Raw genomic sequence first — 15,281 nt, 5'->3', positions numbered from 1 at the left:
AAGAAAGGTAGACATCTGGATCGCAGCTACAGAAGGAGTACCAGAGAGAAATCAGAGACCAGGGTTATAGGATAAAGGTGGTGGAAAAGACAGGTACGACACTGAAGGAAGTGCTACAGAAGTCCGATCCGTTCAAACGGCAAAGGTGTGGGAGAGAAGACTGCCTGGTCTGCAAACAAGCTGGGAAAGGCCCATGTTATACACACGGTGTAACGTACAAGATTGAATGCCAGGGATGCAAAGATAAGTACATTGGTGAGACAGCCAGAAATGCCTATACAAGAGGCATAGAGCACACAGAGGGTTTAGAGAACCAAGATGAGAAATCAGCATTATGGAAACATTGCGTAGAAAAACATGAGAAGGAACGGCAAGAATTCAAAATGTCCGTGACTGGGGTGTATGGTAATGATGCCATGTTAAGACAAATCGCAGAGAGCGTGAAAATCAACCGAGTGGCAAAGGGATCCCTTATCAACACGAAGAAGGAGTGGAATTATGTAAAACTCCCTAGAGTAGTGCTTGACGAAGGAGAAATATGATGTAGCACTCTGTGTAAGGCCTTTCATGAAGTCGGTGGACTGTCCAAGACACTTGGTGTATCATACACTGAATACCAAAACATCTAGAATCCAAGATGGCGGACCCTGCCTGACGAGGCTGAGTTTTCAGCGAAATTTATAGCAGTGATACAAAGATACTTTCTAATATTTTAATTCCAAAATCGTGCGTTCAAAGAATAACAAAGACAGAGAATGTCAAGAAATTACCGAAGTTTATCTAATTCTTTTATCGCTTTGACGAAAGAATTTTCTGAAACACAACAATAAAAACGATATCCAATTATGATGTTGCGTTACATTAGGTTTATTTGAGAACACGTTTACGTGAGCGCCTAAACTTTTATGTGGAGTTTGATTTACAGATAGTGGTATAGCAAACGGTGTCTCAGATTTTTTTTATATTACTCCATTATGTTTTGTGATTTTTTAAACTTGAAGAATCACTCAAAACGTCATTTTTAAGTTTAAAAATTTATAAAAAAAAAATAATGGAGCAAGATAATAAAAATCTGAGACACCTTTTTTAGAGCAAGATATGTAGATCAAATTCCACATAAAAGTATAGGCGCTCACGTAAACGTGTTCTCAAATAAACCTAATGTTGCGTAACATTATTTATAATTGCAAACAAAATGCTGACGTTGCTTATAATGGTCAAATATATAATCAAAACAAAATCCGCAATAGACCATTTGCATTATGACGTAAAAGCGCAAAGACTTCTGGTAGTTGTAGTTAGGTTCGCGGGAAATTTTGAATTATTGTCATCAAGCCTGCTTGCTTAAGAAAATCGTGATGGAGGTAAAGTAAATTACTCTCACCGAAAAAGGCGTCCCTAAGGCGTCATTTAAAAGGCAAAAAGCAACCTCTCAGTATTAAACCAAGTCTGTTAAAATGAAAAAAGGTATGAAAGAAATTGTATATTTGCTGGGTTGCGTTTTGTAGTGAAGTTTCAACGAGTGTTTCCTCCAGTCGAGTCTCAGTCGCGCTATTATTTAATTTTATTCCTTAAGCTTTTGCTTGGCAGGTATTTTCAAATAGCATACGAAGACGCAATATTTTACCCTTTCTAAACATTGGGGAGTACAGTACATGATGTCTGCACTCGTAAAAATCTTTGAGGCTCAACTTTCAAGTCTCACAAGTAATCGCTCATCAGCAAAATTATGTAAATAAAATTATATTTACTCACACGTACGGCCCACGCTCGTATTGAAACCACAACACCAAATCGACGAGTTGACATTTTCAGTACAAAAAACAAGAAAGCTTCTTTGTTAAAGAAAATTGCAATTGCAACAGTTCAGTTTAAATTTGACGAGAAATTTAAATTTTAAGATAAATAAACAAATAAGACAATACTACCTTTCTGCGTTTTCTCACGTGTAAAACATTCAAGTTTGTCTAGACAAACTGTCACGTTTTACAAGTACTTGTTTAACGTAAAAAATACTCTCAAAAAATAAATAAATAACTAACAATCGCTGATCTCTGTCACAACAATTGCCAGAAATGTAGAGCTGCCCTTTTCTGTCGACATTCATTGAAGAAATATAAAAAGTCGACGCAAAAGTTTTCAAAACCATTGTTATATGTGCAGAAACACACCGGCGGAGCTGTCAAACTTGACATGTTGACGCTCCAAACGTTACTAGGTTCAGTTGAAAAACGCGACGGTTTGTCTAGTCAAACTTGAATGTTTTACCCTTGAAAAAACGCGGAAAAAAGTTTGCCTTTCACGGTCGCTCGAAAATGGTAGTAACCTGTATTCAGCTGAACAGGGAAGTTTTGATTCATCAGCTTGGAAATCCTTTATCATTGACCCTTCATGATTCATCGATGAAGCTCGATTCAACGAGGAAAATTATTTGACTCGTTTCTCGGTCTCACTGTAAAAATAAATTAAACTAATCGTCCCGCCGAGTAATCATGATATATGGTAAATTTTCTAAGCTTTTCAGTCAAGAATTAATTCACCTGCGATCGATGGAAGCGATCGTTTGTTGAAAGTTTGAAAATAGATGATGAACAAAGTCAATGGCTTGCCTTGCTTTCACTTGATTCCACACAAATTTAATCATATTCTAGACTCGTCCTTTCAAGCAATCTGTTTCCAGTGCGTTATTTTTTAAAGCTGTGATTTTAGGATAAAATTATTTACGAAGAGAAGTTGTCGGCCGCGATGAATGAAATTCTACCAAGTCAACTCCGCACACAACGTACATATTAAACTTACTTGAACACGAACAACATTTGTCAGTCAAGTTTCATTCCAAAGCTATCATCCTGTTTTCTATATTTTTGACAGGTAACTGAAATATAAATGTATAAGCAAATTCAGGAAGCTACAAGAGCGTAAACTTTAGCAGCTCAGCTTCAAATAAATGTCGCAGATGTCCGCCTTCCCGCTTGGCTGCCTTAGCCAATCACAAGCCAGAAATGGTGTTTTCCCGCGAACCTAACTACAACTACCAGAATTCTTTGCGCTTTTACGTCATAATGCAAATGGTCTATTACAATCTTATTCAATAAAATATATTTTATATATTTATAGAATATATGGTTTTAGCCTTTATGGTTTGCACACAATTTCACTCGGAATGCAAACGCCAATTTTTCTACCGTAATACATTTAATTTAGCTATCTGTCTTATTTATAAGAATACAGACAGGACCATAAGCAAAGAAATACAGATTATGTTTTATTAAATAACTTTCAGATATCTGCAAAACAACATGATAACCTCTTTACCAAACGAGACTTTTGCAAGGACCAGTGAACTTACTCAACTGTAGGTGTTATAGACTATGCACGTCTTGTTCTGGTGTCTTCAGTGTATAGATTAAGATTATTAGAAAACACACATAAGTTTAATTAACATATTTGATTGATACAATTCAATGGCTACGGTCACATCTACGACGTAACTAAAGTTTAACTAAAATTAGTCTCAAGTTACGTGACGTCATACCTAACTATAGTTAGTGCCTTCGGTCGTCTTTGCGGTCACACCAATGCTGTTAACTATAGGTAGTTCTTATTAGTTCATGACAGCCCTTGTTATTGATCTGTGTCTAGTTGTTCCTCTATTTTTTTCTATTTTTTTCACGGCGTCTCGGCGTTAAAGAAAATAAAATGAAATAAGGATGCTAGACGCCAAGAATACAAGCTTTAATTTTGCTAACATTGGTGATATGTAATTTCTTGGCGTGTTGTTTTTCTTTTTTTTTTTTATTCCTTCTCTTCGCGCTTTGTTTTGCATATTTATGTTCATCTCGCGCGTGCGAAAAGAGTTGTCGCATTTTGATTGTTTTTTTTTTTTTTTAACTTAAGACTAACCCACGAACCCTGCTTGGGTATAACTATAGTTAGTCTGTATTGTTTTGGATCAGCGAGGCGTAATTTTTCTAACTATACTTAGGGTGAACAGAGAAGCGGTCACATTACCGAAATAGCTAACTATAGTTAACGCCGTCTTAACTATAGTTGGCAGTCTAGATGTGACCGCAGCCAATGCCTTGGCATTCAGCACACTCCATTTTTTTTGTATTATTACTAGATTGCTGAATGGCAACAAATTAGAGAATATTCCAAGTCGAGCCTTCATCAACGTTAGACCACACTATTTTCTTGGAATCGCTTTCGCTCATATATTGTGAGTATCGACAATTTGTATCGGAGAATACATCATAAAGAAGGAAAACTTGAAGCCCGTTTACGCGGAGGAAAAAGGTTCATATCTAAACACTAGGATCGTTGTAAATAATAAATATGGTAAATTTTAAGCTCGGTAATAAATAATAAAGATGAGATGTTCAACGTGACTTGCGCATGAGACAAAGAAAACTTCTGATTCCCCGACGGGAATCGAACCCATGGCCTCCCAGAATACCGGTTTGGCGCTCTAACCAACTAAGCTACGAGAGACTCGTTGTGAGGTGGGCCATTTACTAGGTTGATATGTAACACGCGTCCTACAGACTGCTAGGATCAGCAATGTCGAAATCATCAAGTAGTAAATGATGTTTATCACCGCAGGTTACGTGTTATGTTTAGTTAAACTACGACGACCAAAAAAAAGAGTATTTAACTACTTTTTGTTGTTGTCACTTTTTTTCCTTTCTATCGCTTGAGTAATAGCCCAGCTTTCAAAAGGTCTCTGCACTTTTGCAGTAAAACGAAATAAAAATTGCTCCGCTATCTAGGATGTTCCTTACTGAACGAATTGTTGTCCCAGACCGAAAATTACTCTTCCTGAAAGCCAGGAGGGTTTCGATTACTTTTCCTGATGGAAAGCAAAATTGTTTTCTTGTAGATAGCTTTATCTGTTTTTTCTCACTTACGCATAGAATCTGGAATGGTACTTCATCTCGTCGATGATTCATCACGTCAATTATCATGATATGTCTTCCACATTGCTTTTTAATTGCTTTAAAATTGTTGTTTCATTGGAGTTGCTTTTCCCAGAAAAGCTTAAGACTTCTGGAAACTTGCCATGTACATATAACTAGCTTTATAAAAGCTATAAATCTTGAACAAGAATTTAAAATGGCCTTTCTTTGTCAGAACCGGTAATTCATAGTAAAGACAGAACCTTTGTCTATTTTTGTGGAAAAGCGATTGCCCTAAAAAGTAAAACAGCTATTTTTAGCAAAAAAAAATTAAAACGATACTTTTTTACACTTATTACATAATTTATTCTGTTATCGTTCAAGAATGTTCTCGTATAATCCTATAAAGACAATTGGACCAGAGGCATTTAGATGGGGAAGCTATGTCCGAGGAATGTATATGTAAGTCACGACGGATACTTTTCTATTAAGGTGGATTTCCACTCACGCGTAAATATTTACGTACGTAAAACGTGCGTAAAAAACGATACGTAAGCAAATTTCCACTGTCGCGTAAAAAGTAATAAAAACGTTTATTTTTTACGTGCGTTGAACGTACGTGAATGGAGTGTGTTATTGGGGGCCATATTGGAGGAGTGAAACAATTAATTGTCTTTCCTATGGCTGCTATGAAAACACTTTGTACCACACGCTAGTAAAAAAAATGCGTGAATATGACAAAGAGGCATTTTATAAATACTTCCGAAAGACACCATCAAGTAAAAAAAAATTTGAGGTTCAAAGCCTACGTGACCTGACGCCAGGCGTTTTCGTTCGTGTAATTTGGTTCTGCTGTCAGCTCTTTAGATTATTGCTGGAAATGTTTGGAGTTTCTCGATGAGAAGTGCTTCTATCTACATTTGAATGTTTCCCCATGTAAATCGACGGCGGGGAGTGCCCGCGCTGATTTTGAACGCTTATAACTTTTTCAAGATTCAACCAAATGCTGCCACACTTTTGCAAGTTTATCTAAAATTTATCTGGGAATGATTTGGTAGGAACTTGACGTCACCATGGCAACGGCATTCTGACAGGCATGTTTTCCCAAATTTGTAATTTACGTGTTTCTATTAATGAAAAATAACTTTAATACAATTATTTTCACCTACACCTACACCTACTTCAGTTTTATTGGTTTTAAGTAATTTGCAGTAATTTTGGGCGGTTTTCTGACGTTTTAGAAAAAATTTCGAAATCCAAGATGGCGGCTGTTCTGACATTATAATGTAATTTTCACGTGATGTGACGTCATCATCCCACGTGACGTACACCAAAAGATAGATTTTTGGACATACTATATATCCTCTAAGTTTCATTGTGTTTGATTTAATATTCTGGAAGTTACGACTGGGGGGGGGGGGGAATCCGCCCCCCTCCCCCACCCCCCGGTCTGAAAAGATCCAAAAAAGCCCGGTCTGGATAGGGTAAAACAAAATGGTTTTCCACGTGGTAAGTGGTGTCATGTGACAAAATCCAAAAGTATGATTGGGTAGATCGCTGCGTAACCGCAGACAGCCGCGAAAAAAGTTGAACTCAGTTTACACTCGCGATCGCAACGTGCGTATACGTACGTGTAACTTACGTAAATACCAAGCAAAAAACGTGACATTGGAAATTGGACAACGTTAATTTGACGCACGTAATCGCGCGCTTAAAATTTCATTTTTACGTACGTTAACATGCGTCAACAAAAACGCAACAGAGGAAATCCACCTTTAGACGAACAATACAGTAGTAATAAGTAATACGTTACGGCTCGGTATTGTCATGCTTATCACTGCAGTATGTATTTTATTTTAACTGAAGTTAAAATGGCCTGTGAATAAGAGTGCCTATTTTTCCTGAATATGGCAGAGAAGATGGGCAAAAGTTTAAGTCGACGGACGCATGTTAGGAAGGTATAGGAATACAGTCAGTAGCAAAACGAAACGCCATAAACGGGTGTGGGACGCGTATGAATGGAAAGCGAGTAAAAGTTAAAAAAGCCCACAGGTGCACTTCTAAAATATAATATAATAATATAATATTTGTTGTTGACTTGCATAACTTTGATTTTATTTCTGATAGATTCTTGCTGCGGACGAAGCTGAAAGTATTGAGCCTGAATTACTTCTTTGGCCACGGTGTTCAAGATTCCCAAATGTAACGTATTTGTTTTACATCAATACTTTAAAATACTGCACTGATACACAGACAATACTTATGCTCTACGACGGGATTCATAAAAAGGTGAAGCTAAAAAGTATTAATTCTAAAGCAGCTGCTGTTTGTGTTCTTTTGAATTAGCTTTTCTTTTATTTTCCCCTTTCTTTCAGGGTAATAAAAAACAGAACTTTTTCAAAAGTGTCGTATGTAACATCACTCAATGGAAATATCACAATATATCTGTCAGTAAAGAACTTCCTCATTTTGTTTTTTACATACACTTTTTAGATACGTCGGCTTTTGTATGTGAGGTACCAGTGCCGGTTTTAAATAGGCCTTATCACGGTTTTTGACGCCATCGTGACGAGAAGGCAAAGCGAGCAAAAATTACAGTGTTTGTATGGGAATCCGACTGCAAATATCTTTTACGAAAATAGTTTTAAACTTATGAATTGTAAAGTTAAGATACTAGGCGAATTTTTTTATTCTCCAAGGTTGAAGGATGTAGCGGGGCTAGAAAGCATTCAGTTACGATTTTTTTCCAATACATTTGACTGTAATTTTTACCCGCGGACCCCGTCAACTCACCAAACCGGAACGTAAATCTACAGAGAAAATTCAGACAAATGTATAGGAAATTAAAAACGTAACTGAACGCTTTCTAGCCCAGCTACATCCTTCAAACTAGGCGAATAGAATCTTTTGCCTAGTATGTAAACTTTACAATTCATAAGTTGTCCAGAATTCAATTTTTGTAAAAGATATTTGTCGTCGGATTGCCATACAACACTTTAATCACCTTTGCAAGTATAACAACAACTTTTCTTCGTCGTACATTTTTTTCACTTCGTGCTCATTATCTGGCGCACGAGTGATAGTGTCCAATTTAGAGGTCAACTGAAATCAAAATTCGACATTCTTTGTTTTGTCATTTTACGCAACCAAATAGTTAAACAATTCATTATTAAGTAACTGAAGGAAATTTTTTTCTTTCTGTGGCTAGGCTCACTAGGTTCGTATGCAGACAATTTGCTGTTCTGTTCCCCATCAAAATCAATTTTAGAGTCACTTGATAATCTGCAAGTTTAGTCTCTTTCAGTTTAACCTCCAAGCGAATGCTTTTAGTAGCTTTCTTTTTAATTTTATTGTTGATTCCAACCCTTTCGGTGAATTCACCCGAAAAAAAATCCCTCTACCGTCAATCAGTGGTCAAACATTGATCGCTTGCATCGTGACGTCGTCGCTTATTAATTTTAACCGTCAACACTTAATTCTTATTCCTAAAGGATTTCTCTCTTCTAGAAACCCTGCTGATTCCCTAACAGAAGCTATCCTCGTTCAAAATGCGTCAGATATTTTTGGAATATGGCTTATCTCCGCTCTCGAGGCCTCGGGGTTTAGGCTTGTGTCAGACCAAGAGAAATCAGATGATAAGAAGGATGTGGCTATAATGTTACCATGCCCCTTGGGTACATTTACCGACTCTTCTGCGAAAGGAGCTAATGGATGTACAGAATGTCCCCCAGGTATGCAATACTCTTCTCTGGGACCTTTTCTTTTAATCTAACACTGAATTATAAAAACAGAGTACAGTGGAACACGGTGTCAATACGAGCACCAAAGGGCACCAAAGGGGCACCAATAGTGCCCGTGTTGAACGGGCTCTTAGAACGTTACGAATACCTGTTTCATAAATAAAAATACTTAAACGTGCAATTAAAAACAATGGGAACGATCTCTAATATATACATTAATTGTTACTTAAGTTCATTGAAGAAACCTTATGCTCATCCAGTGAGTCCAATGTCTCGCACTCAGGTGTGCACACCAGTCAAACACTAGAATAAGGACATTTGTGAAGCAAAGGGGGGGGGGGGGGGAAGTCGGCACTTTTCTTTGAATACATAACAGTGCCTGGAAACGGTGCGAGTCTATGTCAATCAAGCCGTTGCTAAGAAAGACGTCAAACCAAAGTTTTGTTTTCTCAGAAAGATTGCGTGCGTGCGTGTGAAATGCGAATAGTCGCGGTGTTTGCGTTTGATGTTTTACGCCGCTGAGATGTTTTTGGCATTTTCAGCCAGATTTCTCACCTAATGTCTCACGTCACTGAGAATGTTGTGGGCGGCGTGGAATAACAAGCGAAAAATTTGTCACGGTTAAAATTTAACAACCAAAAAATGGGAAATACTTTCAGAACCATTGGAGTTATTTTTAATTAGTATAATTCACAAGCCTTACTTTTGCCAGACTGGTCACCGTTATCACTGTTTGTTGTTTTGATGTCCGGAAGATTTCAAAGAAGCAATCAAAATGCAAATAGCTATTGTGTTTTGTGCATGGTCAAGACCAAATCATGCGAACTAAACAAGTCAAGCTATTCACTACGCCCTTAGCAACCATTCGATAGCTACTGCGCAGTCTCGGTTGCCCGGCACCGCTATGATTAAAAGTATAATAAAGTTCTCACTAAATGAGTTGAAAGTGCCTTTAAAATAGTTAAAAAATCCAAACGTTTCGGGCTTAGCCCTTCATCAGTGGAAAGTCGATTTCAGTTAAAAACGCTGGCTTGCGCCATGAAAACAAATTTAAGTTCAAAGGCGCGCGCGCGATAAGAGCGCGCGACAAGCTAAAGATACACAGGGAGCCCTCACATCCGTTAAGAATATGAATAAAAGATTACCTAACCTACCTTTATCGCGCGCGTGTTTTTGTGGCGGCCATTTTGAATTTTTAATTTGCGCGCGGTCTGCTAGTGCGAGGTCTGGAACCGATATTACGGAAGTCTGGGACGGGCGGCAGAATTCGTAAATTCTCGGAGGATCCGATCGCTCACCGAGAATAAATAAGTCATTTTTTTAGAGCTCCGAGCAGCGTCTGCGCGATCTCCGTAATACCGGTTCCAGACCTCGCACTAGCAGACCGCGCGCGTATTAAAAATTCAAAATGGCCGCCACAAAACACGCGCGCGATAAAGGTAGGTTAATCTTTTATTCATATTCTTAACGGATGTGAGGGCTCCCTGTGAAGATATCGAAAATCTGAATTCAGACCATGTGGCTGACTGGTGCCCAGCTTGAAAATTAGACGCATTTCCTGGCGTTTGCGTAGTTTATTTCCGCCGCAGAGCATGACCCCTCGGACTTGTGCGTCTTGTAGGGTGTGTCCGTTTGCATTAAAATGCTCTGCGACAGGAAATCCCGGAAGGTTCTTCTCAATGCTGCGGAGATGTTCACCGAAGCGTTCTCTTAATGTCTGGCCTGTTTCGCCGATGTAGACGGCGGAGCAACGGCGGCAAGAAATGGCATATACCAAGCCAGATGACTGACAGGTGAACGCATCCTTGATGCTAATTGAGCATTGGGGACCCTGAAGGGTGCTGTCACGAGAAATGTAATCGCAAGTGCGACAGCGGTTGTGGGTGCAAGGAGAGCTTCCCACGTGAGGGCCAGGTTGGTTACGGTCGGCGGTGTGCACTAAGGTGTCTCGGACGTTGCGATCGCGGCGATACGCTACCAGCGGCGGCTGAGGAAAGATTTCTTTCGTCTGTGGATCGCCAAATAGAATGCTGAAGTTGCTCACGAGGATCCGCTTGATTCTTTCACTTAAAGGGTGGAATGTGAGAACCAAGGGAATTCGACTGAGGTCTCTACTTTTGGAGTCTTGATGTTTGATGACGTCATCACGTTTGACCCGTTGAATTGCGTCCAGGTCACGCTGTAGAGAGGAGGCACAGTACCCACGTTGAACGAAAAAAGAAATCATTTCCTTGCCTTTCTCCAGAAAATCGGAGTCGTCAGAGCACAGACGCCGAAGTCTAAGAAGTTGACCACGGAGAAGACCATCCTTGCAGTGCCGAGGATGCGAAGATTGTTTGTGAAGATATAGCTGTGCGTGTCTGTGACCTTGTAGTGGATGGAAGTGCTGATGCGATCATTTGTAATGCGAAGATTGATGTCGAGGAAGGAGATGTCAGAAGCAGAAATTGCGTCTAATTTTCAAGCTGGGCACCAGTCAGCCACATGGTCTGAATTCAGATTTTCGATATCATTAGGTTGTCCCGCGCTCTTATCGCGCGCGCGCCTTTGAACTTAAATTTGTCTTCATGGCGCAAGCCAGCGTTTTTAACTGAAATCGACTTTCCACTGATGAAGGGCTAAGCCCGAAACGTTTGGATTTTTTAACTATTTTAAAGGCACTTTCAACTCATTTAGTGAGAACTTTATTATACTTTTGTACTTTTACAAGTGCCACGCAGCACAAGGAAATTTATTTTTCCATTTATCATTAATGATTATTTACCGCTATGATTACTTTTTGAGTCGTGTAACAAAGGAAGTTTCTACCCCCCTTCCCTGGTGAAGCATTATACCTAGTTGCGTCACTACAAGATGCAGTAAGTACACAAACGTTACAAATGAAAATGCGCGGTGTACAGATAAGCAGTGTCCGAAAAGCGTCCGTGAAGCAAGGTCAAGGTGTATAAAAACTGGTCAATATAAGCGAGAAAGTATGAGCCTTTTTTTCGGGACGAACTAAACTGTCCGTAATGTGCAGTTGTCCATATTAAGAGGGTTTTCGCACAGCGGGGTTCCACTCACCAATAGCACATCAGATTTCACTGTTTTTTTTTTTAGAAAGTGAGAAAATAACGAAAACTGATACAAAGTCAAGCCAAAATGTTCATAAAACGTTAAATGAAATAAACCGTCATTTTGGACGTTGGAAAATAAAGAAATGCGTCCTAACGACGATTTTGTGCCAAACCTGCTTGAAATTATGATGTTGGCATGAGAACGTCAAAAACCTTGGACACGTTGTAAACATATCAAAATTTCTGCAAGGGATGAATGAACAGCTACCGAAAGTTCCTGCATGCATTATAGCACCATCATAATCCTCTTTTCAAAATTGCATACAACGCTTGAGGGGGAGTAGTATCCCCCGTTCGTTCTACGTCTGAGGGTTTAAACAATACGATACGATACAATACGATACGATAACTTTAGTTGGACACATGGATTTTAATGCCGTCAATGTAATTGGACATGATCCGGATTATCACAAGCGACTCTTTTTGGAAGCCTGGTTGTCTATTAAGGATCCGCACTCTGGGAACGACCACGTTATCATCCCGGCCAGAGGTTTACAAGTCCTTGTAACGCGCATGAGTATCGCGCCACGTTCCTTTCTTTCAAACTTTACAGGTCATTTTTAAAGCGCGCGCTAACGTGTTGCTTTTTAAATCACGTGTAACAGCTTTGATTATCCAACTGATAAAGGGTTATGCACTGGACAAAACGTCTTGAAAACTAACATCAAAAAACAGTCAGCGTCAAGCCACTAACAAACTACCTACCTATCTACTTATCTTCAAGTACAGCGGATTAAATTCAAAACAATGCACGCTTTTTGGAGGCCGTGTTTAAATATTTAATATAAAAAATGTGGCGACTCCATTTTGCCTTAGAATGGCTTAAAGACTTCGCTTACCGTAATTCTGTATGTTAGTTTTTCCGCAGCTTAGCTCTACAATATGAAAAAACTTTTCCTTCTATATAATCTGTGCGTGGTTTTGGAGGAGCTAGTCTGTTTTCAGTGGCCCTTAAACGATAAGCATTTTGAACGGAGAACCCGGAGAAAACCCTTGGAACAAGGCAAGGACCAACAACAAACTCGACCCACAAATGGCCGGGTCTGGGATCGAACTCGGACCACACTGCGCTATTCATGCTCAGCGCTATAGTCTCAATTAACTGCTGCTTTCAGGAGAACCCAATAAATACCTATACAGTTGTCATCATTGTCTAGGAATAAATATATTTTGCATGTGCAAAGTAAACAAGCTCACTGTGATTTCTTTTCCAGGAGGATTTTACTCGGACGATCTCGGCTACGTGGACAAAAGCTGCAAGAAATGTCCAAACGGTTCTTTTGTTCACTTTGATAAAACACCAGGAAGACAAAAACAAGATTGCAAGTCTTGTCCGCGAGGTAACGATTATTACGTCTGCATTACCAAAGAAACTTTTTGAATTTGTTCCTTGAGCTGGTTATGTCACTCACTGTTTTATTTATTGTTGCTATTATCATTTTCATCGGAGTCACCGTGATGTAATCATCAAAATAACTTTAAAAAAGCCTTACTACTGATACTAAGATTACTCTCTCTATTGTCTAAACTCTGTAAATCTAAAGCGACGGGCCTGGATAAAATCTCCGCACGTCTTCTTCGCGAGTGTGCTGATTTGGTCGCCACCTCTCTTTGCTGTATCTTTAATAGATCTATTATAGCTGGTATATTTCCCACAGAATGGAAATTCACCAAATTCGTTCCACTATTCAAACAGGGTGACAGTCAGATTTAAATAACTATCGTCCTATTTCTATAATTCCTGTTGTCGCTAATGTCTGAGAGAATCGTTTACAATCAATTTTATGAATATTTAACTGAAAAAATCTTATTTCCAGTAGTCCATCAGGGTTTCGTTCATTTCACTCCACTGCTACCGCCCTGCTTGAAGCCACAGATAACTGGGCTTTTAATATTGACAAGGGCAACGTTAACGCTGTTGTTTTTCTAGATTTGAAGACGGCCTTTGACACCGTCGATCACACAATCTTGCTATCAAAATTGAAAGCCTTTGGTGTCACAGGTGTTACGTATAACTGGTTTAATTCCTATTTGGATGATCGAAAACAAAAGTGTTTTGTGAACGGTTGTCTCTCGGACAGTAAACCGCTATTGTGCGGCATCCCCCAGGGTACAATCCTAGGTCCACTTCTCTTTTTACTCTATATAAAAGACTTGCCCAACTGTCTCTCTATTTCACAACCTAGGATGTACGCAGATGACACGCACTTAACCTTTGCCAGTAACGATGTTACCCTATTAGAAGAAAACATGAATAATGCGTTAACTAAAGTTTCTGAATGGTTAATTGCAAATAAACTCACTCTTAATAGGTCTAAGACTGAGTTTATGCTGCTAGGGTCAATGCAAAGGTTAAGTACTTTGAGTGGACCTTTGTCCTTCTCAATAAATGGTGACTCTATAAAGCAAGTTGAATTTACTAAATCCCTTGGTGTATATATAGATAAGAACCTTACTTGGAATCTACACATTAAAAATATTTCTAAAAAGATTGCATCTAGCATTGGCATCCTAAAGCGTAGCAGGTCTTTTGTTCCATTTACGACATTACTATGTATCTATAACTCTCTAGTACAACCCCATTTTGATTATTATAGTGTCGTTTGGGGGAATTGCAATAAAACTTTGGCAAGTAAAATACAAAAACTGCAAACCCGTGCTGCGCGTATCTTGACCTCTTCTTCCTACGATGCCAATGCTGATGATGTTATTGCAAGACTTGGCTGGAATAAACTCGATGTCCAATTTAAATTTAAAACAGCCGTCATGGTCTATAAATCACTCAATGGTCTTGCACTTGACTACCTTAAGACAATGTTTTCTAATAGAAACGATACGTGTACCTATTCACTGAGAGAGTCCGCGGGTAAACTGACTGTTCCGCTCCCTCTCACTAATTTTCTTAAAAACAGTTTTAGCTATAGAAGTGCGGTGCTGTGGAACAGTTTACCTGTCGACCTACGGCAAGCACAAACTCTCACTGCCTTTAAATCCAGCTGCAGCAGTTTCGTTTTTGGCTAGAATCAATGTAAATTTTAACAACACACGGCATTCATGGAAAGCAGGCATTTCTTTTATTATAATTAATTATCGCATCCTTTCTTAATATCATTGTAGACGACTAATGCAATTTAAATTTATTATGTAAAATAGGTATTAAGTAATTTTAAATAAGTATTATGTATTTTAAGTCCTGATGGTTTTACCGTGTTGAAATAAAGATTAAACAAACAAACAGGGGGTGGAGGGGAAAATCTGCCTTAGAAATTGGAAACTAATAACATTTGACATTTTTTTTACATTTTCCCCCACTGTAGGTTAGTTTTAAGTTAAACGAGTTGTTGGGGAGAGTAACAGTTTCGCTTTGTAATATTCAATCTTGGTGACATAACGCGAAATAGAATTCATAAAGACATTGTATGTATACGCTGTGGGCATAATTAACGCTTATGCATGCTGTCGACACAGTTTTCTTAAACACAATCAATCATTTCTTTTAACAGGAACAGAAACTGATTTCTTTGCCGGAT

The 15,281-nt window shown here is 38.8% G+C and overlaps 1 protein-coding gene across 1 annotated transcript in view; it reads right to left on the bottom strand.

The window, feature by feature from the left end:
* The window catches only part of LOC144661647 (lysophosphatidic acid receptor 3-like), a 668,415-nt gene that overhangs the window by 141,253 nt on the left and 511,881 nt on the right, over positions 1-15,281 (bottom strand). The gene's annotated exons all lie outside the window — the stretch shown is intronic.

The sequence above is a fragment of the Oculina patagonica genome, chromosome 7 (assembly GCF_052425735.1).
Source record: "Oculina patagonica isolate OP01 chromosome 7, crgOcupat, whole genome shotgun sequence".
Classification (NCBI taxonomy): Eukaryota; Metazoa; Cnidaria; class Anthozoa; order Scleractinia; family Oculinidae; genus Oculina; species Oculina patagonica.
Note: the sequence above shows the minus strand (reverse complement) of the source record. Positions and strands in the feature narration are given on the sequence as shown.